This window comes from Calliphora vicina, chromosome 5 (assembly GCF_958450345.1).
Source record: "Calliphora vicina chromosome 5, idCalVici1.1, whole genome shotgun sequence".
Taxonomy (NCBI): Eukaryota; Metazoa; Arthropoda; class Insecta; order Diptera; family Calliphoridae; genus Calliphora; species Calliphora vicina.
Genome location: NC_088784.1, coordinates 77,765,862 through 77,793,379, shown reverse-complemented (window position 1 = coordinate 77,793,379; position 27,518 = coordinate 77,765,862). Strand labels below are relative to the sequence as shown.

At 31.5% G+C, this 27,518-nt stretch overlaps 1 protein-coding gene across 1 annotated transcript in view; it reads right to left on the bottom strand.

The window, feature by feature from the left end:
* Positions 1 to 27,518, bottom strand: part of conu (Rho GTPase-activating protein conundrum) — a 171,560-nt gene that overhangs the window by 77,239 nt on the left and 66,803 nt on the right. The window contains exon 4 of the mRNA XM_065511108.1: positions 20,065 to 20,119. The gene's annotated coding sequence lies outside the window, so the exon portion shown is untranslated. The remainder of the gene's footprint in view (positions 1 to 20,064; positions 20,120 to 27,518) is intronic.

Here is a 27,518-nt window from a genome sequence, read left to right as displayed (position 1 = left end):
GTTCGTGAACGAAATCGTTTATTTTAACGATTGAGAGACAACAAGGTAGTGGTGGTTGGTTGTATTACAACCACAACAAAGTGCGTGTTGTTTTTGTAATTGTTAAAGTTCTCTTACAATTGTCAGAATCGTTAAAATTAACGATTTCGTTCGTGAACGACTCAAGGCTAATATATCTATCTATATAAATATATAAATGTCTTTGTAAGTTTGTTTGTTGGTTTGTTTATTTGTTTGAGCATCACGCCTAAACGGCTGAACCGATTTTATTGAAATTTGGAACGTAGATAGATCATTACTGGGAAGCGTCAATAGGCGATATCATTTTTATTTTACTACGACAGGGGTAGCGAAGCGCACCGGGTCAAGCTAGTATTTTTATATTTTTAATAGCATTAAAAATCTTGCATGTAAAATGAGCATAAAAGTACACTATCTGCACAGTTATTAAAAAAAGTTTCTGGTAAATCTTAGATCGTACAGTGAAGATCAAGGCGAACGTTTTCATCAAGATTTAAAAGTGATGGCAGATAAATATCAAGGTCGCTGAGATGAACATATGATGACAGATTACTGTTAGAATCAAGGTATCGAATATACATAAAATTAGTTTTAGTTTTTGCGGCATCAAAAGCATTCTTGACCTGTATTATTTTTAGAGCTTTATTATCAACGATTTAACTCCTTTACATTAATTCCAATAAAGCAACTGTGCTAACAATCTTAAGTGGTAATAGCACTAACAATGGCACAAAAACAAAACCAAATAACCAACTCTAGCTGCCCAGTAATGACAACGGATACAGGCCACTACCACCAACTTCTAGCTATATGTATACTGCCACATTCTACTCTCAACTACTACCATTTAACGATGTCGTAATTGATTCCAATACAAAATAAACTTACAAAAAAAAGTAGCACGAACAATACTGCTACTCCAAGCTAGAATTAAAAGTAAATAATCATAAAAAAGATTTGAATTTTTATAACTGCCAAATTAGAAAACCATTAAATTACAAATTACAGATAAAATGTAAACAATAAAGGGGCTTAAAAGTGTGCCAAATTTAAACAAAAATTTGAAAACATAAAACAACTAAGGTGGAAATTTTCACGGTTCTTTTTAATTTGTAAACAGTTAATTGGGCTATTCACACGGTCTAATATTTGGTCATATTGTCATAATGTCCTAATATATTATGATAGTTTAAACAAATTCTTGTTAGTTGAACTATGTTTATTTTTTTGTCATAAAATAATACTTTTTTTTTGTTTAAAACACAACAACAACTATTATAATATATTAGGACATTATGACAATATGACTAATAGCAGATCACACGGTCTACACCATATATTTATTTTATGTTATTTATTGTAACCCCTTTTTAGAACTGTTCAATATTCTTTTTACATTTGTATGTAACATTTTGGAATTTAACCCAAAAAAAATCACAATTCCAATTCTCCATCAATTGGTTTTTTCACATTTTTCGGTATTTTCTTCTTTATTGTATAAAAATAATATAACCAATTTCAATTATAAGATTTAAAAGAAAAAAAAAGAAAAATAAATTGCAAAAACTAAAATTTCTTGGTTTCTTTTATTAGAAAAATAATTTAGATTCTTAGAAAACAATTACACTTTATATAGAAAAGAAAAAGTAAATTACCCATAATTTGGTTACGATCAATTGTAGAAAAATTGGTATGCAAAATTTTCTCAAACGTAAATGGGGAACAAAAAAAAAGAGCTCAATTTGCAAATAATTTAAATCCATTTATGTCGAATGTAACACACACAAAAAATAATAAGAAAAAAAAAACATTAATAGAAACCAGGGTAAATGTTTAAAGGGAGTTATTGAGTAAAAACTAGTAAGAGTGCAATATTAGGATGTGCCGATTTCTTATATATTATTCACTAAACAATACTTTAAGATAAAGATTCAAAACTCTTTTCAACCGCTTCAGGCTGAATTTGTACGATGGTATGGATAATTTTGGCTTTGAGGGACGCTGTGGTTTGTGACTTATTTGCATAGACCTGCGACTTAAGAAACCCCGAAAAAAAAATAATTATAACACGATCTGGATGGCTAGTTCACGTCACCTACACATGAGATGACCATGCCCTTAAATCGCTCATGCGAATATCCAATGTGGCTTGAGCTGAGCGGCGTTGTTTGGCTGACCTGTTGAAATCAACGTCGTTCTCAAAGCAATATCGGCCGATGACGTCGCCAAAATTCGCACCAAACAGTGACCTTTTCGGGAAGCATTAATTAAACGCACTTGGATCTCATGTGAATTGGTATCGTCGACATGACATCGATTCTACAATTTGGTTTCTTAAGAACACAAATTTTGATAAAACAATTTTATAATGTGCACGAGTTGTTGAACGCTCCATTCGTTCATGGTGATTTGGCAAAACAAACTGAATAAATGACAGCCAATTCGACAGTTGTATCTTCAACAATATGTCCGCTTTCAACTGTCAAAGTTCGGAATTCCATATTGGAAGAACGTTGGAAAGGACTTTAAAATAAATTTCATTTGACATGGCTTCGTCTAAAGGTCATCGAGGATTAAAATTTGTCAGAGGTAGTTTCTGGAAACCCAACATAGATGCGATTCATTCTCTTTAAGATTTTTTTCGTATTTCTTTAAAATGTTTCCCCCATAAAAAACACCCTGTTTCTGTTTAAGAATGTGGAAACCTCACGTTAGTTCATGATGAAAAATCTTTTATAGATAGTGAAATTTGGTGAGTTTTTCTTTAATGTCATTAAAGTGTTAAATATAGAAAAGCAAGTGGAAAAGAATATAAATGATATGGCGAATCTTAGATACCCTTCACCACAGCTGGTAATTTTGTCAGTGTACTTTTGGGGGGCCCACCACGGAAAGTTTATCTGAGAATTGACTAACAATTTTCTGTAAAATTTTGAATTTGTTCTCGAATGAGAGACCATATTGAAATTGTGGAATTAGCGTCTTGAAAAATTCCCGATTTTATGGTAAATTTGCGTTTTTTTATTGCGGGTTTGACTTAAAAATGGGGGATTTACAATAGGTGGCTTATCTTTTGAACGCGGTTTTTGTTTTTAATAACTTCTATGTCATTTTGAATAGTACAAAACTGTCAATTATTTTCACTCAGTTATTGAACCTATTAGTGAAACAACAAAGTTTTTTTTTGCTTCGAAAATGTAGAATTTTGTGCCAATAAAGCGTCATATGCGGGAAGTTTTGCTTTACTCCTTTAATTTGAAAAAAAGGGACGCTGAAGTCAATGTGTTCCATCAGTTTTAACGTGCGAGAGATGTTTTGTTCGGTTCACAAGTGGTGATTTTGACGCGGAAGACAAAGATCCCCCAGGCCAGCCAAAAAAGTTTGAAGATAAAGAATTTGAGGCATTACTCCATGAAGCTTAGTGTCAAACTCAAGAAGAGCATGCAAAATCATTGGTAGCTACTCAATCAGCAATTTCAAAACGTTTGCGAGCAGCAGGATTCATCAAAAAACAGGGAAATTAGGTACCATACGAATTGAAGTTGAGAGACCTTGAAAAACGATTTGTATGTCTAAAATGCTGCTTGAACGATATTAAAGAATTTTTTGCACCCATTCATTACTTGCGATGAAAAATGGAACCATTACGATAACCCGAAGCGTAAGAGATTGTATGTGATGTCCGACCAACCAGTCGAATCGACATCAAAACAAAATATCCATGGGTAATTCACTGTATTTGATGGGAGCAATAGGATCCTATATATTATGAGCAGCTGAAATCTGACCACAGCATCATAGGGAACCTGTACCGAACACAATTGATTCGTTTGGAGCGAAAATTGGCAGAATAACGACCAGAATATGCAGCCAGACTTGAATCCGTAATATTCCATCATAACATCGCCCGGCCACATATTGCAAAACCTGTTAAAAACTATTTAGAATGGAGTGGTTGGGAAGTTTTGCCTCACCCACTTTATAGTCCAGACCTTGCCCCGTCCGAATAATATTTCTATCAATCAAATGCAGGACACTCTCTCTGGGATACGCTTCACTTTGCAACAGAGTATCTGAAATTGGCTTGATTCAATCATGCCCTCAAAATATGAGCAGATATTTTGGCTCGAAATCCATATGATGCCAGAAACATGAGAAAAGGTCGTAGCTAACAATGGCCAACACTTTGAATAACTTTATATTATACAAATGTTTCAAAATGAAACCTAAAAATTTTAAAAAATCCCTAATTTTTAAGTCATTTGAAATTAAAAACTTTCTTTCCAAAATAAAAAATAAAACTTTGGCGAATATTTATTCAATCAAAATTGACTGCAATAATTCTATAGAGAGCCATAACACTCTTTAAAGTTATAAGACCGTAGAGTAGAGGTGCAGTAAAAAATGAAATTAACACACAGTAACAATACAACACAGAGTTACACCCATATAATGATTTTTTTTTAGAAATTATTTAAGCCGTTATCGCTGTCTAACAGCCAACATTCCATTTTGCATTGTTGTTGGTTGCAGCAGCAAAAATTACTTGTTGCACTCACTGTTATTGCTGTCAGGCACCTTTGACAGCAAATACTCACCTCACAGCAAAGTATTTGCACACTTGCACAGTGTGTAAAAAAAAACAAATGCAATAAACACAAAAATATGTTTAGAAAATAAATAATAAAAGAATGAAAAATAAAACATGACTAAGATAACTACACAAGTCAAAGTCAGTTTGTTAGTCAAAGTCCAAAACGAATGTTATTAAATGTTAGAAAATTTATCACTAAAAACTATTTATGCGGAACCAATGTACTTGGACAAAATTATATTTATGGATTTTTATATTTACAACACAGCATACTTGTATTCAAACTAGCAGTTACTTTAATAAAAAATACATTTCGTATTGAAAACGAAACGAAGCTCATAAAACTAAGCTTTAAATAAATTTGCAGTGTTTCTTTTTTTGTATAAAATAAACAAATCATTAAAATGTTTTTGATTTTTTCTGAATATTTTGTAGTTTATGTGATATTTTTTTTATATTTTGTCAATGGATTTGCATTTAAATTGCTATAAATGTTTACTGCCAGCCTAAAAGTCAATATATTCAATTAACTTTTGAACATTAAAATAATAAAACTTACAAAATGTATGTTATTGGCATATTTTCGTAAAAATACTTTTTTTCTCAAAGTATAGCAAAATCATAACAATGAGTTAAAACTAGACCAAATCCCCAGTTCAAACTATTAAGGGTATTCTCAACAGTTTGGAAATGAAATGAAACTTCAGCCATAAAAATCTCAAATAACTTTTTTAATTAAAATGCATTGCACAGCTTATGGCTAATTTTCAAAAATCCTGTTAGTGCAAAATTCCTTAGAAATAACATAATTTGTTTTGAACACCCTTAACATTTCTATCTTTATACAAAGTTAACTCACACAGGTCCTATAAAATGTATTTTTTTTTTTTTGTTGAAATGCATTTTAATTAAAAAAGTTATTTGAGATTTTTATGGCTGAAGTTACTGGTAGCATTTGTATTTGGTTTTGGGGTGTTGGTCACTTGTTAAAATAATTTTTTTATGAAAAAATAAAATACTTTTTATGTAAAACATGAACACGCTTTTTGCATGATTTTAAGTGGGAATTTTTGGTTGAATTGTGGAAGTTTGTTTTTAAAAAAAAAACTTAAGTTTGACACGTTTCTTTTATATTAAGATATGCAAATATACAAATATAATGAAATAGCAAATAACTTCCTCAATAATTTTTAGTTTTAATAATTTAAATACATTTTAAACAAATATTTGAATAACAATTTGAAATAGAAGTGAATTTCAAATGAGACATAACTGTCTCTACAGGACAGATTATGTCTGAGATATAACTGTCTCTATAGGACAGCTTATGTCTGAGACATAAGTGTCTTTATAGGACAGCTTATGTCTGAGACATAACTGTCTTTATAGGACAGCTTATGTCTGAGACATAACTGTCTTTATAAGACAGCTTATGTCTGAGACATAAGTGTCTTTATAGGACAGCTTATGTCTGAGACATAAGTGTCTTTATAGGACAGCTTATGTCTGAGACATAAGTGTCTTTATAGGACAGCTTATGTCTGAGACATAAGTGTCTTTATAGGACAGCTTATGTCTGAGACATAACTGTCTCTATAGGACAGCTTATGTCTGAGACATAAGTGTCTTTATAGGACAGCTTATGTCTGAGACATAACTGTCTTTATAGGACAGCTTATGTCTGAGACATAACTGTCCTTATAGGACAGCTTATGTCTGAGACATAACTGTCTTTATAGGACAGCTTATGTCTGAGACATAACTGTCTTTATAGGACAGCTTTTGTCTGAGACATAACTGTCTTTATAGGACAGCTTATGTCTGAGACATAACTGTCTTTATAGGACAGCTTATGTCTGAGACATAACTGTCTTTATAGGACAGCTTATGTCTGAGACATAACTGTCTCTATAGGACAGATTATGTCTGTGAAATAACTGTCTTTATAGGATAGCTTTTGTCTGAGATATAACTGTCTTTATAGGATAGCTTTTGTCTGAGATATAACTGTCTCCATAGGACAGCTTATGTCTGAGATATAGCTGTCTCCATAGGACAGCTTATGTCTGAGATATAGCTGTCTCCATAGGACAGCTTATGTCTGAGGTCTCCTCCTAAAATAATAATTTGTTTACACACTTATTGCAGGTCATATGTTATTGTGGTCTAGTAAATTTCATTAAATGGTCAATTACTTATGTTTGCTAACTAACGACAATAAAACAAACGGTAGCAACTTCTTGCATTTTTCATAATTACCATACAATAAAAGTAAACTAGTAATAATATATATAATTGGCTAAGATTACATGAGTTTAAAGATAATTACATTTTAACAGGGTATTACAAAAAAATGGCTTACAAATGAACATATTCTATCAAGCTTCCGAAGACAACAAGTCTTTAAACTGAATTAGATCTGAACAATTTTGTAAACACAAACGAAAAAATCAGTTGTTACAACTAAACAACGCAACTTTGTGTCTACATAGTAATAACCCCTATAGAATTACCCCATTTTTATTGGCAACTAATGATGCCATCATTTCAGCCGTAAACGCACTGCCATAAAAAAAAAAACTGCTCAACATGCAACAAAATGTGCTGGCAAGTAAGTTAGCATGAATGCAGGCAGTAGTCACTCAGCGTAAGTTAAAATTTAGTAGTCAATATATTGTGAGTAGCAATTGCAAAGTTTATATAGTAAATGTGTTTGATAAAACATTGTTTTTGGCATGCAAAGTGAAATTTGTGTCAATGCACATTTTAGACACATTTCTTTTACACAAACTGCAAAAAAAAAAAAAAAAACCTAACCTAAAAGCCAATAAGTAGTTGAGTAATTTTAGGTAAAAATAGTTCATTGTTTCTTTATGTTTTTCAACAAAACTTTAAATTGTTGGCTGCAAAGGTTTCAGAAAACTGAAATATTTTTTTTATGCAATTAAAGGGTATGCCAAAATTCAGGCAATTAATATGCCTAATAATCTTCAAAATTGAGAGAACCCACAGATGATTGTGGAAAAACAAATGCATGTAAGACATAAGTTGTCCTACAAAGGCTGTTATGTGTCAGACATAAGATCTCCTATAGAGACAGTTATGTCTCCGACAGAAGCTGTCCTATAGAGGCAGTTATGTCTGCGACAGAAGCTGTCCTATAGAGACAGTTATGTCTGCGACAGTTATGTCTCAGACATAACTGTCTCAGACATAAGCTCACCTATAGAGACAGTTATGTCTCAGACATAAGCTGTCCTATAGAGTCAGTTATGTCTCAGACATAAGCTGTCCTATAGAGTCAGTTATGTCTCAGACATAAGCTGTCCTATAGAGTCAGTTATGTCTCAGACATAAGCTGTCCTATAGAGTCAGTTATGTCTCAGACTTAAGCTGTCCTATAGAGACAGTTATGTCTCAGACATAAGCTGTCCTATAGAGACAGTTATGTCTCAGACATAAGGGACAGTTATGTCTGAGACTTAAGCTGTCCTATAGAGACTGTTATGTCCGAGACATAAGCTGACCTACAGAGACTGTTATGTCCGAGACATAAGCTGACCTACAGAGACTGTTATGTCCGAGACATAAGCTGTCCTATAGAGACTGTTATGTCCGAGATATAAGCTGTCCTATAGAGACTGTTATGTCCGAGACATAAGCTGTCCTATAGAGACTGTTATGTCCGAGACATAAGCTGTCCTATATAGACTGTTATGTCCGAGACATAAGCTGTCCTATAGAGACTGTTAAGTCTGAGACATAGGCTGTCCTATAGAGACTGTTTAGGCTGTCCTAAAGAGACAGTTATGTCTCTGACATAGGCTGTCCTTTAGAGACAGTTATGTCTCAGACATAGGCTGTCCTATAGAGACAGTTATGTCTCAGACATAAGCTGTCCTATAGAGACAGTTATGTCTCAGACATGAGCTGTCCTATGAGACAGTTATATCTCAGGCATAGGCAGTCCTATGAGACAGTTATATCTCAGACATAGGCTGTCCTATAAGACAGTTATGTCTCAGACATAAAGTCTCAGACATCGGATGTCCTATGAAGACAGTTATGTCTCAGACATAAAGTAACCAACAGACACAGTTATGTCAGACATAATGTGTCCTATATACATAGATACAAATATGTCTTAGACATTAACTGTCAAATCTTGCTGAAATTTTAGGACACTCTATATTTCGCGTGTTTATATTTATAATTTTATTTCATATTTTGTAAATAAATGTTAAAAACGCATGAAACTTGGACGATCGGCCAAAAATATAAATTGCGTTTCTAATGTGAAAATTTTACTGTATTTTGTTTTTTGCATTTGATTTTTCTTTTAACTACACTTGGTTGAACAAAAAATACGTTTAAACTAATAAAAACCCATAAACTAAAAATATAAATAAATAAAAGTAGAAAAAAAGTAAAACATTAAACTATTTAGATACTGAATTGTACTTCACAAAACAGACAGACGGACGGACGGACGGATGGACAGACAGAGAGTTAAAGTATGTATTTGCAAAGCCACTGACAACAAAAACAACAACAAACAACATTAAAGTAAACTGAAGTATAAGCAACACTGAAAGCACAGTGGGCAATAAGGAGTAAAATGAGGAAATTAGTTAATTTGAAAAGAAATAAAAATATTTTTTGATATGTTTATTTACTTTAAAACAGCGTTAGAATGTTTGCTTTAAGGAATCCTTAAAATTTAAATTTGAGAGGGTCTTGACTCTCTGAATTTTATAGAGGTCTTATCCTTGAAGGTTTTTAATTAACAGCTTTTCTTTCTACTTCTACCACTGTGGCCTTGAAGTTTCCTTTTTTTTGGTTTCTTATACCAACATTTTTACTCAACCAATTTTAAAGTAACAGTATTTTTCGCTTAAAAAAACACTTTTTTCTACATTTCTAATTTTATTTTATTTCATTTTACTATTTAACTACTTCTTTTTTATTATTTTTTCTTTTTGGTAGAAACTCTAAAGTGCCAAACCATAATAAATACAAATAAAAATTTCATTTGGAATAAAATAAAAAACTAAAATAAATCAGACAATAGAAAAATAGCAGCATTTGAAATGCAATTTTTAATTTTTATTTTCCTAAATTGTTTGTTGTTTTTATATAGTATTTTTGCAAACACGAAAGTGCTTTTTCTTTTTTCTAAAGAAATCTGCTTTACCCAGATGCTTTAATAATTGCACAGGCAATTGTTGTTAAAACTAAATTAAAGTAATTATTAGTTGTATCTTTTAGTATCTTTCTCAAATGTTAAGTTTGAATTTGATTGCTGTTTGTAATAAAGAGAGATATTTCCTTAAGATACAAAAGCAGGGATTTGCAATTAACTTCCGACTTGTCTGGGCCTGTGTCCAGTAATTTGTTTTTCTATTAATTTATTAGCAAAAACAAGACATTATTTGATTTGAAATTTAGATAACAATTAATCGCTTGAGTTTTATTAGAGATTTTTTGTTTTGTTTGTATGACGGAAACATGTTTTTGGTTTGTTATTGAATTAAGACTTAAAAAAAAGGCTTAGACACACTGGGTTTAGTTTAAAAATATAATACTTAACATAAAAATTTTATTTTCAAACCAAAAGCTAAATAAACAAACATTCATATTAAAATGTTTTCAAGGTAAAATTTCCATACAAGCATTAATTTAACAAGTCTGTATTTTTTTTATCCATTATCGATACAATTTTCGATATCGTGTCGTTGGAAAGGCCTTTGATTTCACCTTTCATTTGATATACATTATGTTTATTGTTGTTCAGAATACATTATCAGCTAGAGTATTCAATAATCGGAAACCGATTGAAAAACCGACCGGTTATTATACATTCCCCCATGTTTGCCATTCCGTTTGTAAAGTATATATATTCTGTATCGCTATAGATGAGTCAATATAGCCATGTCCGTCTGTCCGTCAGTATGTTGAAATCAACTTTCCGTAGACCCTATATATCTCACATACATGATTCATATATCAATATATCTGATATAGACCCGATTCCATTGCTATTTAAAATTGAGAAAATTGGACTACAAATGGCTGAGATATAAGGAAAATCCAGGATAACCTAAATTTTTGAGCTTTTTTCGATTTATATCTGGATTAGTAAGTCATTAATATAAACAATGGGTCAAAATCGGGAAAAATATTTTTTAACACAAAAAAAGGTTTTATCATGAAATTTTTTTCAGTAATAAATTTCAAAAAATTTAAAAATTAAAAAATAAAATTTTGAAAAAAAATTAAAAATAAAATTTTGAAAAAAATTTAAAAATAAAATTTTGAAAAAAATTTAAACTAAATAGACAATGGGTCATTTATATAGACAATGGGTCAAAATCGGGAAAACATTTTTTTAACACAAAAATAAAATTCTCAAAAAAAAAGTTTTATCACGAAATTCTTTTCAGTAATAAATTTCAAAAAATTTAAAAATAAAATTTTGAAAAAAATTTAAAAATAAATAAAATATTAATATAGACAATGGGTCAAAATCGGGAAAAAAATAAAATTTTGAAAAAAATTTAAAACTAAATAGACAATGGGTCATTAATATAGACAATGGGTCAAAATCGGGAAAAAAATTTTATAACACAAAAATTAAATTCTCAAAAAAAAGTTTTATCATGAAATTCTTTTCAGCAATAAATTTAAAAAATAAGATTTTGAAAAAAAATTTTAAAATAAAATTATGAAAAAAATTTCAAATATTTTGAAAAAAATTTAAAATAAAATTTTGAAAAAAATTTAAAAATAAATAGACAATGGGTCATTAATATAGACAATGGGTCAAAATCAGTAATAAATTTAAAAAAAGTTATCAAATAAAATTTTGAAAAAAATTAAAAAAATAAAATTTTGAAACAAATTTAAATATAAAGTTTTAAAAATAACATTTTGAAAAAACTTAAATACAAAGTTTTAAAAAAAAATTTAAAACTAAAATTTAGAAAAAAACATAAAAAATAAAATTTTGAAAAAAAAAATTTAAAATAAAATTTTGAAAAAAAATTAAAAAAAAAAATTGGCATACAATTTTCAATAAAAACATAAGCACCAAAGCCTTAAAAATTCAAGCACTTGAACATTTTGTTGGAATTAAACTTGAATGCAAATGTAATTTTGTTTTAAACTTGAAAAAATTAAATATTTTTCAAACAAAATACAAAAGATGTTTCCTTATTACTAGAGAATGCTATTGAAATAAAGTGTAATACAATTGCTTGACTATAATTCAAGGCTTGAATTACACTTGCTTTCAACTTGAATTTCAGTAAAACTGCTTATTGTTAACAATCTAAAGAATAAAATTTGATTAATTTTGAAGTCAAATTTTCCTTAAATTTTTAATATCATTTTTAAACTCAAAAATTTGTGTTTAAAAACTTTGACTATAACCCTCGTCTAAAGAGAAACTCATGCCTACAATCACATTGAACAACCTCTGAACTGGCTGGTGGTTGTTTTTGTGCTATTGAACATGTAAAAAACATTTAACAGCACCAACAGATTTAAATCGTTTAAAGTCGAATACTTTTGTTTTTAAACGTTTTTAGGTGACTAGGCCAACATGCAAACCTAGCTAACAAACGACAACAGCAGAAAATGTTAAATATTTAAATAAATACCCCCCAAAAAAAAAGCCAACGAAAAAGAAGTTAAGGTGGGTCTTAAACAATACACTTTAAATTAACAATTCAAATACTCCAATGACTATAAATATAAAGCAAGCACACACGCACTTTTAATGGAAATTTCAAAACAATTTGTGTTGGCTTTTAAACCACTCTTGCAAAGAGTTAAATTAAATGTATAACTCTAGAATAGAATTGAATGACAATTTATTATATTTATTGTTTTATTAGTTTAACCCTGGCTAATGACTTAAAATTTCCACCCAATATACAATTTTTGTTCACTAATGACTGGCAAGACCATTCAAACATTATTCAATATTTCAATTATTGAATTGAATTATTATAAACATTACTTAACATTACTGAAAAACGCCTTGTTACTTGTCATCAACAATTAATGATTTTGTACGGTGGTGTCTTCAATTAAACCATAAATATGGAAAAAATTTAAAAAAAAAATACTCATATCATTATTGTAAACTTGACATTGAACGTTCATGTTAAATTGATTTTTTTTTTTTTGTCTGTGAGATAAATGTGTTGTTAATTTTTTATTAATTTTCATATTTGGCCTGTTTATGTATGACAAGCCATATATGAAAACATCATTCATTTAATTAGTTAAAATAGTAGTAGCTGTTAATAAAATCGTAAAAAAATGTTAATTTGAAATTCATCATAACAAAAATACTAAACTTGGCCTGATTTAATGGAGGTTTGGAAGAGTTTTCAAAGCACGTGTTTAGATTTGTTGATATTTTTGCATAAATATGATAAAGGAATTATTAAAGAGAGAGAGAAACAAGAAAAACAAGTAAGGGAGCTATATTCGGCTTCACCAAATTATACTTCAAAATAAAAATTTTAAATATTTTTAGGTAAACAAAATTTTTTATTTTTATTTTTTGGAAAAAAAAAATTCGAATTATTATTTAAAAAAAAAATTTTTGTTGAAAAAAAAATTCGGGTTAAAAAATATTTTTTCCGATTTTGACCCATTGTAAGTCCAACTTACTATGATATACGTCGTTGCAAAGGTCTTTGAAATATCTATCATTAGATATCCATATTGTCTATATTAATGACTTAGTAATCCAGATATATGTAGGTCAAAAATCAAGGTTATCCTGGTTTTTTCCTCATATCTCAGCCATTTGTGGACCTATTTTGCTGATTTTAAATAGGAAGCTTCTCGAAAGCATGTCGGACAGAATTATTGTAGATTTGGATCTCGAAGATATCTGGGGTCTTCAGAAAATTGATTTCAACAGACAGAAAGGCAGACAGACGGACATGGCTTAATCGACTCCGCTATCTATAAGGATCCAGAATATATATACTTTATAGGGTAGGAAAATTATATTGTGGAAATTAAAAACTTATAGATACCCTTCTCACGATGGTGAAGGGTATAAAAAGAGAGAGGAGTACATACTAAATTTGGAATATTCTTATATGAGGTTGGGTCAATAAGGCCGCGACTTTTTAATTTCCCGCCTCTTAACTGAAAGAGAAAGACTGCTACTGTCAACAGGCATCTGTCAGTTGACTCCTGTGAAAATTTAAACAAGCTGCGTCATTTAGTTTGTGTTTGACAGCCATTGATAGCAGATTACCTCATCACCATGACTCAAATAAAGGCTAAGCTTGATAAATACTATGGGAACTCTGCACCATCAATTTCAATGGTAAAAAAGTGGTTTACTGAATTTCATTGTGGCCGTACAAGCATGGAAGTTGTCGAACATTCTGGATACCCAGTTGAGGTCTCTACACCCGAAACAATTGAAGAAAAATCATGATGTTGGCCGATCAGAGATTGAAATTGCGAGAGATTGCGGACACCATAGGCGTCTCTCATGGCTCAGTGGTTTTTTATTTTGAATGATCACTTGGGTATAGAAAGCTTTGCGGTTTTCATGACAAAAATCCATGAAATAGGCCACGAAATACTCCCTGTTCTCCAGATTTAGCCCCGAGTGACTATTTCTATTTTCCAAAACTGAAGAAATGTCTAGTCAAATGAGATTTGACTCCAACTATGATATCATCCCTTGATAAATCTTATTTTTTGGAAGGGATAAACAAATTGAAGAAATGTTGGACCAGGTGCATAGAGCTCAAAGGAGACAATGTTGAAAAATAAAATAATTTTATGGAGATACCTAAGTTTCATTCAAAATGGCAGGGACTTTTTGACCCACCTCGTATCTTCCCCATTATGGCGGTGTAGGGTATAAAACAGTTTGACAGGGTGTAATTTATTAGAATTTGGAATATGCATTGAACTTACTAAACTATGAAGAGAGTAATTGTAAAATTCAGAGAGATCCGATCAACTGGTGATGCTAAACAAACCGTTGGAATGTCAATATCGAAGCAGGTCGACAGAGTGTTGCTAGAAGTCCAGGAACATCTATTTAGCGCCATGGACAAGAATTGCACATTTCAAGAAGCCTCTAAAGCGTATACATAATAAAGATCTGTGTCTACGTGGTTGCAACTTTCAATTGTTACGAAAACTTGAAGCGTAATGATCGTGTTTTGAATGATGGTCAACTGGATGCTGATTTTGAGCAAAGTCATCGTAAGCAGTACAAGTACATTTAAACCTGGATGAATTTGTTAATCGGCAAATAAATGCATCCACAATGTGGCACTGTTTGGTGCTGGTTATGGCCGAAGGCATCATTGGACCATACTTCTTTGAAAATGAGAATAGTAAAGTAGTGAATGTTACGGGTGCTCAATATCTCAACATGATTTCTGCATAACTTTGATAATATTGATAAGAACGACTGATTGATATGATTTGCTGCATGATCATGCAGTAATTGAAACAACTAAATTACTGCATGAGACATTTTCTAGTCGTACAGTCTCTCGTTTCGGTGATCAGAATTGGCTCCTTTGAATTTCTTTTAATGGGGCTATTTGAAGTCAAAGACTTATGCCAAGAAACCCACAAACACCCGGGCATTTAAGGAGGAAATGCTACATCAACAAAATTCAGCCACATTATAAAATTATATGTTATCCTCAGATGGTGATGCATCTATTTAAATAAACCATTATTTGTTGCTTTAATGCATATTGTCAATTTGTGAGGATTTGGAGAAACAGATGACAACTTATTACAGTAAGTTCCTCTTGAAGGTAAAAAATGTTACAAGTATATTTGTAACGATCATCAAATTATGGAACATTTTATGCGAATAGTTCTCCCAAACAAATGATGATGTATCGATTTAAATTGACCGCTCCACGATGCTCTAATGACAAAATGGCGATAGGTCCGGCTTCTACCGATGAAAGTTTGGTTGAATGTGAAATTTGGGCTTATACTTATGGATAGATCAATGGACTTGTAGTATTTTCACTATTAGGAAATGTATTTTAATTAATAAACCGCGATCCAAACTTGTGTAACAGTTATTTGGCAGATACGGAATTTGCGCAAACTGTAGTTGTAGATCTAAAGAATGCATTTTGTCCGATTTGTCTATTCTTAAAAGAAATGGTAGTTAGTTTTTGGATTATATGCCATGATACATGACTTGTAGTCTGCCAAAAGTCTTTTAATAGATCGCGATCGTATCTTATTTAACATATCATTGGCAAAACCATGAGATTTTGAACGATCTTCATTAAGTTATTTCTGCGCACAAATGTAGATCGCTCTTGAATTCGAGGATAATGCTTTATTAGAGTCGAAGCAAGCTGATCGACACACTGTTGTTTAGTTAGTGCTCATAATGAATCCTAATAGATCATTTATGACTGAAAATAGATCGCAATTGCAAAAACTTTCCATAAAAGACTGAGACAGAACTCAATAAGCCCTACAAATTCAAGCACTTGAATATTTTGTTGGAATTTAACTTGAATGGTAATATAATTATGTTTTAAACTTGAAAAATATTTGAAAAAATTAAAAAATATTAAATATTTTTCAAACAAAAAACATGTGGCTTGAATTTATTTTTTTCCTTTTTTATTGGAGATTGATATTGATATATAATGTGTAATACAATTATAATTCAATTGTTTGACACTGGATTCAAGCCTTTACACTTGTTTTAAACTTGAATTCTAGTAAAAAAGCTTTCAAGGCTTGAATTACACTTGTTTTCAACTTGAATTCTAGTAAAAAAGCTTATTGCGAGGAAAATAAACTCTCTGAACTCGATTGTAATATTTATATGAACTTGAATTGATCTTTATTTCTACTATTTCTCAATATCTTAAAAAAAATAAACGACTTTGAAAGAAATAATGTTAAATCATTTTGAAATGGCTGTAGTAAAGTGTTGTTCCGATTCAACTACGAGTATATACTACAAAATAAATCACTTAGTCTGAGTTTTTTTTTATTTTCTCTGTTTGTTCTTCTACCCAAAAACATTGTAGCAAAATCAGTCAACCATTCTTAGAGTAAGTATTGTATGTACTAAACAATATTTCTTCTTTTGTCTTTAATTTTCTTTCTTTTCATTATTTTATTTGGTCTTATTTGTGGAGTTCTTGTGATGTTACCTTGTTTTACTGTAAACATGATTTTACAAGACGTACGCAGTTCGTGCTTAAAATACATTCCAAAATAGCAAGCAACAATGTTTTGTAACACTTTTTTCCAACAATTTGTTGCTAATTTTTCTGCTGACTGCATGTTGAATGTTGAACTAAAATGTACGTTTATAGGCAGCAGCAAACTGTCGCTGTTTAGGTGTCAATACTTAGGCAATGAGAGGCAGTAATCATACCCAGTTGACCAAATTCTTTATTTTCTATATCATATTATGGGAAATCAAGAGCAAACTATCTTGCTAATTTGTTAATATTTTCCCCTAAAAACAAGTATTTCGTGTGACAGCATTTCTCTGCATGTGATCTTTGAAATTCAAAATTTTATTTCAATTTTATTTTAGGTAATTAAATATTATGCGCCTTTTCTTTAACACTAATGATCTGCAAAATAAAATTTTCTTTGTTTCAGCTGCTGGAGTTTTACTGTTAACAAGCTGTCACTACTTGCAACACTTTGACTTGTAACTGCACGGCAGTATATTGTTTAATTTCTTTACCAAATTCACACATTCACTAAAGGTGGTGGTGGTGGCGGTGGAGCTGTTAGACAGCCCGACAGTTAGACAGCTAGTTTAAGAAGTCTTAGTAACTAGTGGGAGGAGGAGCAGACAATGTGTATGATTAACATAAAACGTGCCACATAATAATACCACAAAATGACACTTGGCAAAAGCCAAGCAGCAGCAAATGTCTGAAACTAAAATTATTATTCAATTTTAGTTTAGCTTTCTTTCTCTATTGCTATTACTGGGGCTGGTGCTGTTGTAATAAATTCCTGGGGGAAAATAAGTTTTTGTGTTTGAAAAACAATTGAAAATATTATTTTTTGAAAATTTTTTATGCATTTTCCATAAGGCGGCTTGACTTTTATATGCAATTTTTGTTTGTTGATTTTATGAGAGTGAAACAAATGCAAGTCTCACATTTTATTGCACGACACAATAACTTATAAATTCGTATTCAGTTAGAAAATAAAAATATTAATTATCTTTGTCTTTTACGAGTAGTACAAAGTTAGAAAACTTAGTTTTTTTTTCTTTTAACAAAATAACAAAAAATTTATTATGGGAATCGTAAACAAAAGTATCTTATATTGTTTAATTAATAACAAATGGAAATAGTTTCAAATAGTATTATTCGAAATCGCGAATGAAATAAGCTAAACTTTCCCATGTGGAATAGCTATAAAAAAGTACTAGATAAAAAGTTATAAAGGTTCAAACTGAGAGATAAGCAGATGTGTCGGAGACATAAGCTGTCCTATAGAGACAGATATGTCAGAGACATAAGCTGTCCTATAGAGACAGATGTGTCTGAGATATAAGCTGTCCTATAGAGACAGATATGTCTGAGACATAAGCTGTTCTATAGAGACAGATATGTCTGAGACATAAGCTGTCCTATAAAGACAGATATGTCTGAGACATAAGCTGTCCTATAAAGACAGATATGTCTGAGACATAAGCTGTCCTATAGAGACAGATATGTCTGAGACATAAGCTGTCCTATAGAGACAGATATGTCTGAGACATAAGCTGTCCTATAGAGACAGATATGTCTGAGACATAAGCTGTCCTATAGAGACAGATATGTCTGAGACATAAGCTGTCCTATAGAGACAGATATGTCTGAGACATAAGCTGTCCTATAGAGACAGATATGTCTGAGACATAAGCTGTCCTATAGAGACAGATATGTCTGAGACATAAGCTGTCCTATAGAGACATATCTGTCTCTATAGGACAGCTTATGTCTCAGACATACCTGTCTCTATAGGACAGCTTATGTCTGAGACATACAGTGAGCCTCAAAAGTGAGTAAACAGCAGCGAATTTTTTGATTTTTTAAGATCATGAAAATCATTATAGTCCGACTTAAATCTATATTTTTCACAACCAAAGATATTATTCAAGCCAATCTCTATCAAACCGAAACTTTAAAATTTTAATCATGGATAAATTTTAGAATTTTCATTATCTTAAAAAATATCCAATAATTTTTGGTGTATACTCACTTTTGCGGCTCACTGTAACTGTCTCTATAGGACAGCTTATGTCTGAGACATAACTGTCTCTATAGGACAGCTTATGTCTGAGACATAACTGTCTCTATAGGACAGCTTATGTCTGAGACATAACTGTCTCTATAGGACAGCTTATGTCTGAGACATAACTGTCTCTATAGGACAGCTTATGTCTCAGACATATCTGTCTCTATAGGACAGCTTATGTCTCAGACATATCTGTCTCTATAGGACAGCTTAGTCTCAGACATAAGCTGTCCTATAGAGACAGTTATGTCTCAGACATAAGCTGTCCTATAGAGACAGTTATGTCTCAGACATAAGCTGTCCTATAGAGACAGTTATGTCTCAGACATAAGCTGTCCTATAGAGACAGTTATGTCGCAGACATAAGCTGTCCTATAGAGACACCTATGTCTCAGACATAAGCTGTCCTATAGAGACAGTTATGTCTCAGACATAAGCTGTCCTATAGAGACAGGTATGTCTCAGACATAAGCTGTCCTATAGAGACAGTTATGTCTGAGACATAAGCTATCCTATAGAGACAGATATGTCTGAGACATAAGCTGTCCTATAGAGACAGATATGTCTAAGACATAAGCTGTCCTATAGAGACAAAGGGTTTTTGTTACATATATAATGAAAAAAAAATGTAAATATTCATTGATGTTGCCATAATGTTAAAAAAAAATACATTTATTTCCATGCCATAAAATCACAAAATTTCTAATGTGTGCTTAATTCAAGCTTAAATGTTTGGAACGCCAAAATTTTATATTTTAAAAAAAAGATAGAAATCTTTTCAATAACACACGCTGCTGGGCTTTGCCATCTCCTATCTAATAATTACAATTTTCTTTGGCGTTAAATAAACACAAACGAAATGTTTAAACAAACAGCCCAAAGAGTAGTGAATTGTTTTAGTTAAAAGTATTAAGAAAAAACAGCCAAAAATAAAAGAAAAATAGTGTAAATAATACCACACAATATGATGCTTAATGATCAATGATATTTTTGTTTGTATTTTCGTGGAGTTTTTTTTATAATTTTTGGAAAGCCAATGTAAAATTATACTTTCAAAATATGTTTTTTTTTATGTGTGTGTTTAATTTTTTCAGTTTTTTTGATTTGTTTCGTGTATGAAAATAGAAAATACTGGTACTTACATTAAAATTTAGTTGAAACTTTTTGGAATGGTAGTTAAATTTGTTTTGGGGTGAGCTGAAATTAGAAAACGAAATGGCAAATTAATATTTAGAGTCTAGAAAATTAAAAAAAATAGCATGTAACAACTTAGACATTAGCAGGGAAAACAAATATTGAAGAACTTCAGGACAGTCTATATATGACAGCTTATGGCTCAGACATAATAGTCTCCATAGGAGAGCTTATGTCTGAGACATAATTATCTTTACAGGACAGCTTATGTCTCAGACATAACAGTCTCCATAGGAGGCTTATGTCACAGACATAACTGTATCTAACTGCCAGCTTATGCCAGAGACATAACTGTATCAATAGGACAGCTTATTTCTGATACAAAACTGTGTCTATAGGACAATTTATGTCTGAGACATAACTGTTTCTATAGGGCAGCTTCTGTCCGAGACAAAGCAGTCTCTATAATAAAACTTATTTTCAGTGACTTAAAATTTATTTTATCTTTTTACTTTGATTTCCTTAAACTGACATTTAAATTATTTATTAATTTCTTAATATCTCTACTTTTATGGTTCTGCGAAACCATTATAATATCACCCCATAAAAATGTTTAATTCGTTAATTTGCATAAAAATATTGAAAATTTTGCACGTTTTTTATTTATTATACTTTTTATGTCTTGTTGGGCAGAAAAATTTCAATTCTTTTGTTTTGTATTATATTTTTTTGTAGAACAAACAACAGAAGTGGAAGTGAAATTTTTGTTTTTATTTGAAATACGTGCTTTAAATTATTAATATAATTCTTTAATAATAATATTATTATAGTTTTTTTCAGCTTTTTTGCAAATAAATAAATAGATTTCTTTTTTTTTTTTTGGCTGGAAAAGAAATCTATATTAAAGCCAAACAAAAAAAGTTTGAATGTTTTAGATCAAAGTATAAATAATCAACAGGTGGTGGCCAGTTAATAATGGACACTTATAATATTTTGTAAAAGAACAACATAATAAATATACAAATTTAGTTTCTGGTAAATTCTTGAAAATTTTGCAAAATATTTGCCAACCAAAATCATTAAAATATTATTTGTTGTGAGTCTATAACAAATTCCAAAACAACTTGACGACATGATAACCTTCAGCATATTATGAATATTACAAAAAAGAACACCTTTCAAAACATAAAAATAATAAACTTTAATAATTTCCAAAGCATAAACCAAAATTTCTAAGCAATAAAATTTTAACAATTGCACTTGCAACATTCCACCAACAGCTGTATAACATTCTTTTATTCATGAGTTAAATAAAAAAAAAGTGGAAAAACTGGTCAAGAAATTATGTACATAAATGCATGCAACAAGCAACAATAAGAGGCAGCAACCCGAAAACTAAAACGTTATAAGTATATTAAATTGTTGTTGATTTAACGGCAGCCACACGAGAGATAACAAAAAAACAACAACTAAACTTGCAACAAAACAATTTTAGCAGTAATACCGTTTTATTTCCTTTTACCACTGCCACCACCACCGCCGCCACACCATCATCATCGTCGTCATTATCATGATTATTGTTAATAATCATATTTTCTGTGTTACTTCTTGGCCATAAACTTTAAACATGATTTTATTGATAATTAGAGTAGAATAGTTGTTACCAAGAAGCAGAGAAGTAGTGGAAGAAGTAACAGCAAAGAAAGAAAATATATGAAAAAAAAACGCCATAAAATTGGGAGTTATTTTTATCGTTTCACCATTAAATAAATATCGGATACAGTTTAAACTGCAAACAACATGTAACGTAAATTAGTGTGGATTAATAATGTAATTGCAAAATGCCCTCAAGACAATAAAGAATCTGAAGAAAGTACACTCAAAGAAAATGTCTCTATAAGATAGCTGATTCCTATGGAGACAATTTTGTCTCTTACATAAGCTGTCCCATGGAGACAGTTATGTCTCTGACATAAGCTGTCCTATAGAGACATTTATGTCTCTGACATAAGCTGTCCCATGGAGACATTTATGTCTGAGACATAAGCTGTCTTATAGAGGCATTTATGTCTGAGACATAAGCTGTCTTATAGAGACATTTATGTCTGAGACATAAGCTGTCTTATAGAGACATTTATGTCTGAGACATAAGCTGTCTTATGGAGACATTTATGTCTGAGACATAAGCTGTCTTATGGAGACATTTATGTCTGAGACATAAGCTGTCTTATAGAGGCATTTATGTCTGATACAAAAGCTGTCTTATAGAGACATTTATGTCTGATACATAAGCTGTCTTATAGAGACATTTATGTCTGAGACATAAGCTCTCCTATAGAGACATTTATGTCTGAGACATAAGCTGTCTTATAGAGACATTTATGTCTGAGACATAAGCTGTCTTATAGAGGCATTTATGTGTGAGACATAAGCTGTCTTATAGAGACATAAGCTGTCTTATAGAGACATTTATGTCTGAGACATAAGCTGTCTTATAGAGACATTTATGTCTGAGATATAAGCTGTCTTATAGAGACATTTATGTCTGAGACATAAGCTGTCTTATAGAGACATTTATGTCTGAGACATAAGCTGTCCTATAGAGACATTTATGTCTGAGACATAAGCTGTCCTATAGAGACATTTATGTCTGAGACATAAGCTGTCCTATAGAGACATTTATGTCTCTGAGACATAAGCTGTCCTATAGAGACATTTATGTCTCTGAGACATAAGCTGCCCTATAGAGACATTTATGTCTCTGAGACATAAGCTGTCCTATAGAGACATAAATGTCTCTGAGACATAAGCTGTGTTATAGAGACATTTATGTCTGATACATAAGCTGTCTTATAGAGACATTTATGTCTGATACATAAGCTGTCTTATAGAGACATTTATGTCTGATACATAAGCTGTCTTATAGAGACATTTATGTCTGAGACATAAGCTGTCTTATAGAGACATTTATGTCTGAGACATAAGCTGTCTTATAGAGGCATTTATGTGTGAGACATAAGCTGTCTTATAGAGACATAAGCTGTCTTATAGAGACATTTATGTCTGAGACATAAGCTGTCTTATAGAGACATTTATGTCTGAGACATAAGCTGTCTTATAGAGACATTTATGTCTGAGACATAAGCTGTCTTATAGAGACATTTATGTCTGAGACATAAGCTGTCTTATAGAGACATTTATGTCTGAGACATAAGCTGTCTTATAGAGACATTTATGTCTGAGACATAAGCTGTCTTATGGAGACATTTATGTCTGAGACATAAGCTGTCTTATGGAGACATTTATGTCTGAGACATAAGCTGTCTTATGGAGACATTTATGTCTGAGACATAAGCTGTCTTATAGAGGCATTTATGTCTGAGACATAAGCTGTCTTATAGAGACATTTATGTCTGAGACATAAGCTGTCTTATAGAGACATTTATGTCTGAGACATAAGCTGTCTTATAGAGACATTTATGTCTGAGACATAAGCTGTCTTATAGAGACATTTATGTCTGAGACATAAGCTGTCTTATAGAGACATTTATGTCTGAGACATAAGCTGTCTTATAGAGACATTTATGTCTGAGACATAAGCTGTCTTATAGAGACATTTATGTCTGATACATAAGCTGTCTTATAGAGACATTTATGTCTGAGACATAAGCTGTCCTATAGAGACATTTATGTCTGAGACATAAGCTGTCCTATAGAGACATTTATGTCTGAGACATAAGCTGTCCTATAGAGACATTTATGTCTGAGACATAAGCTGTCCTATAGAGACATTTATGTCTGAGACATAAGCTGTCCTATAGAGACATTTATGTCTGAGACATAAGCTGTCCTATAGAGACATTTATGTCTGAGACATAAGCTGTTCTATAGAGACATTTATGTCTGAGACATAAGCTGTTCTATAGAGACATTTATGTCTGAGACATAAGCTGTCCTATAGAGACATTTATGTCTGAGACATAAGCTGTCCTATAGAGACATTTATGTCTGAGACATAAGCTGTCCTATAGAGACATTTATGTCTGAGACATAAGCTGTTCTATAGAGACATTTATGTCTGAGACATAAGCTGTCCTATAAAGATATTTATTTCTCAAACTCAAGCTGTCCTATGGGGACAGTTATGTCTCTGAGATAAGTTATATCTCAGACATAAGCTGACTTATAGAGAGACAGTTATGTATTTGATATAAGCTGCCCTATAGAGACAGTTATGTCTCTGACATAAGCTTTCTTATAGACACTGTTATGTCTGAAGCAAAAGCTGTCCTATGGCAACTTGAATGTCTCAAAGTTGGATGACTAGTTTGATATAAAAAGTAGACAAATATCCCTGTTGGTATACCTTCTCTATAAAAAACGGAAGTCATTTCATTTTAAATCAATAGTCATTAAAACGTTTGTGTTATTATTGCAGTTGATTAGTTTAAGATTTATATTCTATTGAGTTTTTCATACAACTATTCTTTCAACGTGTGTTTGAAATAATTCATTCTATAGATTATTCAATTATTTTTTCCCCGCTATTGTTAGTTATATTTAATTATTTCATGGCTTTTTACATTATTAACGAATATGGGTCAATAGAACGGTTGTATATTTTAATTGGTTTCCTGGAATTTGTTAAAATACTTTTGCAAATTGATAAAAGCTAATAGGTATTACACAACTATATACCAGAAAGTAATAGTGTAAGTAAATAATTGAACTATAATTAGAGTAAGCTTATAGATAAGTTGTATAACTCAAAAGTAATAAATTAATTAACGAACTAACAAAAATTCGTGCTAGTTAGATTGAATAACTGTGAAAGACATGAGGCGACAGCGATACAGTAAGGCAGAGATTTTCAGAAGGTTCTTCATGTTGTTATTTTAAGACATCTCAGTACTTTTCATTTAAAATTTTGCCAAAATATATAAATCCACATTTAATATCTATAAAATTCTTTAATTAATCGCTATTTTTCTCTCTCTCTCACTTAGCTTGTAACTTGTACTATCTTAATTAGTTACGTTCTAATTCAATTCATTTAATTTATTATGTACTAAAGAAAAAAACAGCTCTGTCAATACTTTCTATCGTTAAACATCATCTGTTAAGGAATTTCTTTTATGGAATTTCTTTATGGCGATTGTATAACGAATCGTGTGTAAAAACAATAAAAACATAAAACATGAATTATAAATGTTTCGTTCATGTTTCTTGTCGTCTTACACTTGTAATCGCTTAAATATGATGAGATTCATAAATGATTGTAAATTTTATTTCACCTTTTCAACCATCAATCACTTGTAGTAATTATGGATTTTTTTTTTGTTTACAATGAAGCAAAAATAAAAACCTGGCTGTTGAACATAAAATAAGTTTCTTTATTTTATGAAGTTTGAGATTTTGCGTAAAATTCCAAAAATATTTGTTTTAAATTTTATATAAGTGTATTTGAATGATGTTTTATTTGAAGCTGTAATTGTTTGCTATTAATAGATATTGAAATAATTATTGCAGCAATAGAGATCCTAAAGACCTCTAAGGTCTCAGACATAAATTGTCCTATATAGACTTTTCTGTCTGAGAGATAAATGTGTTTTAAAAAATCTGTTATGTCTAAGACATAAGCTGTCTTGTAGAGACTGTTATGACATTGAGACAAGCTGTCTTATGGAGACTTGAGATATATGGCTGCAAACAAGTTGTCCTATGTAGACGATTATATCTGAGATATTAGATGTCCTATGGAGACTTTTGTGTCTGGCACACTAGCTGTCCTATGGAGTCTGTTATGTCTAAGCTGTCCTATGGAGACTGTTATATTTGTGACATAAGCTCTCCTATGTAGACTGTTATGTCAGGGAGATATGCTTTCCTATGTAGACTGTTATGTCAGAGAGATTAGCTGTCCTATGGAGACTGTTAGTCTGGCACACAAGCTGTCCTATGGAGACTGTCATGTCTGAGAGATTAGCTGTCCTATGGAGCCTGTTGTATCTGGAACACAAGTTGTCCTATGGCGATTGTCATGTCAGGGAGATAAGCTGTCATATGGAGACTATTATGTCCGAGACATAAGCTGTCCTATGGAGACTGTCAAGTCTGAGGAGATAAGCTGTCCTATGGATACTGTTATGTCTGAGACATAAGCTGTCATATGGAGACTGTCAAGTCTGAGAGATAAGCTGTCCTATGGAGACTGTTATATTTTAGACATAAGCTATCCTGTTATTTCAGGGAGATAAGCAGACTATTATGTCTGAGACATAAGTTGTCCTATAGAGACTGTAAAGTCTGAGGAGATAATACTGTGAATACTGTTATGTCTGAGACATAAGCTGTCCTATGGAGACTGTTATGTTTGTGACATAAGCTCTCCTATGTAGACTGTTATGTCAGGGAGATAAGCTTTCCTATGGGGAATGTTATGTCTGAGAGATTAGCTGTCCTATGGAGACTGTTATGTCTGGCACACAAGCTGTCCTATGGAGACTATCATGTCGGAGGGATAAGCTGTCCTATGGAGACTGTCAAGTCCGAGAAGATAAGCTGTCCTATCGAGACTCTTATGATTGTGACGCAAGTTGTCCTATGTGAACTATTATGACTAAGAGATAATCTGTCCTATGGAGACTATCAAGTCTGAGGAGATAAGCTGTCCTATGTGGACTATTATTTCTGAGACATAAGCTGTCCTATGGAGACTGTTATGATTGTGACACAAGTTGTCCTATGAGGATTATTATGTCTGAGACATAAGCTGTCCTATGGAGACTGTCAAGCCTGAGGATATAAACTGTCCTATGGATACTGTTATGTCTGAGACATAAGCTGTCCTATGGAGACTGTCATGTCAGTGGAGATAAGCTGTCCTATGGAGACTGTTATATATGAGACATAAGCTGTCCTATGGAGACTGTCAAGTCTGTGGAGATAAGCTGTCCTATGTGGACTATTATTTCTGAGACATAAGCTGTCCTATGGAGACTGTTATGATTGTGACTCAAGTTGTCCTATGTGGACTATTATGTCTGAGACATAAGCTGTCCTATGTCAGGCACACAAGTTGTCCTATGGAGACTGTCAAGTCCGAGAGATATATAGCCACAAAATATTGAGGCTAAGTTTATGTTGCATGTAAAAAAATATCGTTATTGAGTTTACATTTTCGATTTTTTTAAAGGAAACTTCTTTGGAACTTAAAAATGTGTCACATTGTTATAGCAAAAAGTGCCAAAGAACAATACACAATAGAAGTAGAATAGAAAAAGTGAATTCCAAGCAAGACCATAATATTTCCATTACACTACTTCCATAATAGATTAAAATATATTTATTTCAAATCTAGTTTTTTTTTTGCTTTGACAACTGGATTTTATGGCCATTTTGGATAAACAAATGACAAAAACTGCTGACGACTGATCATGTGTGTAATAATGACGATGATAAA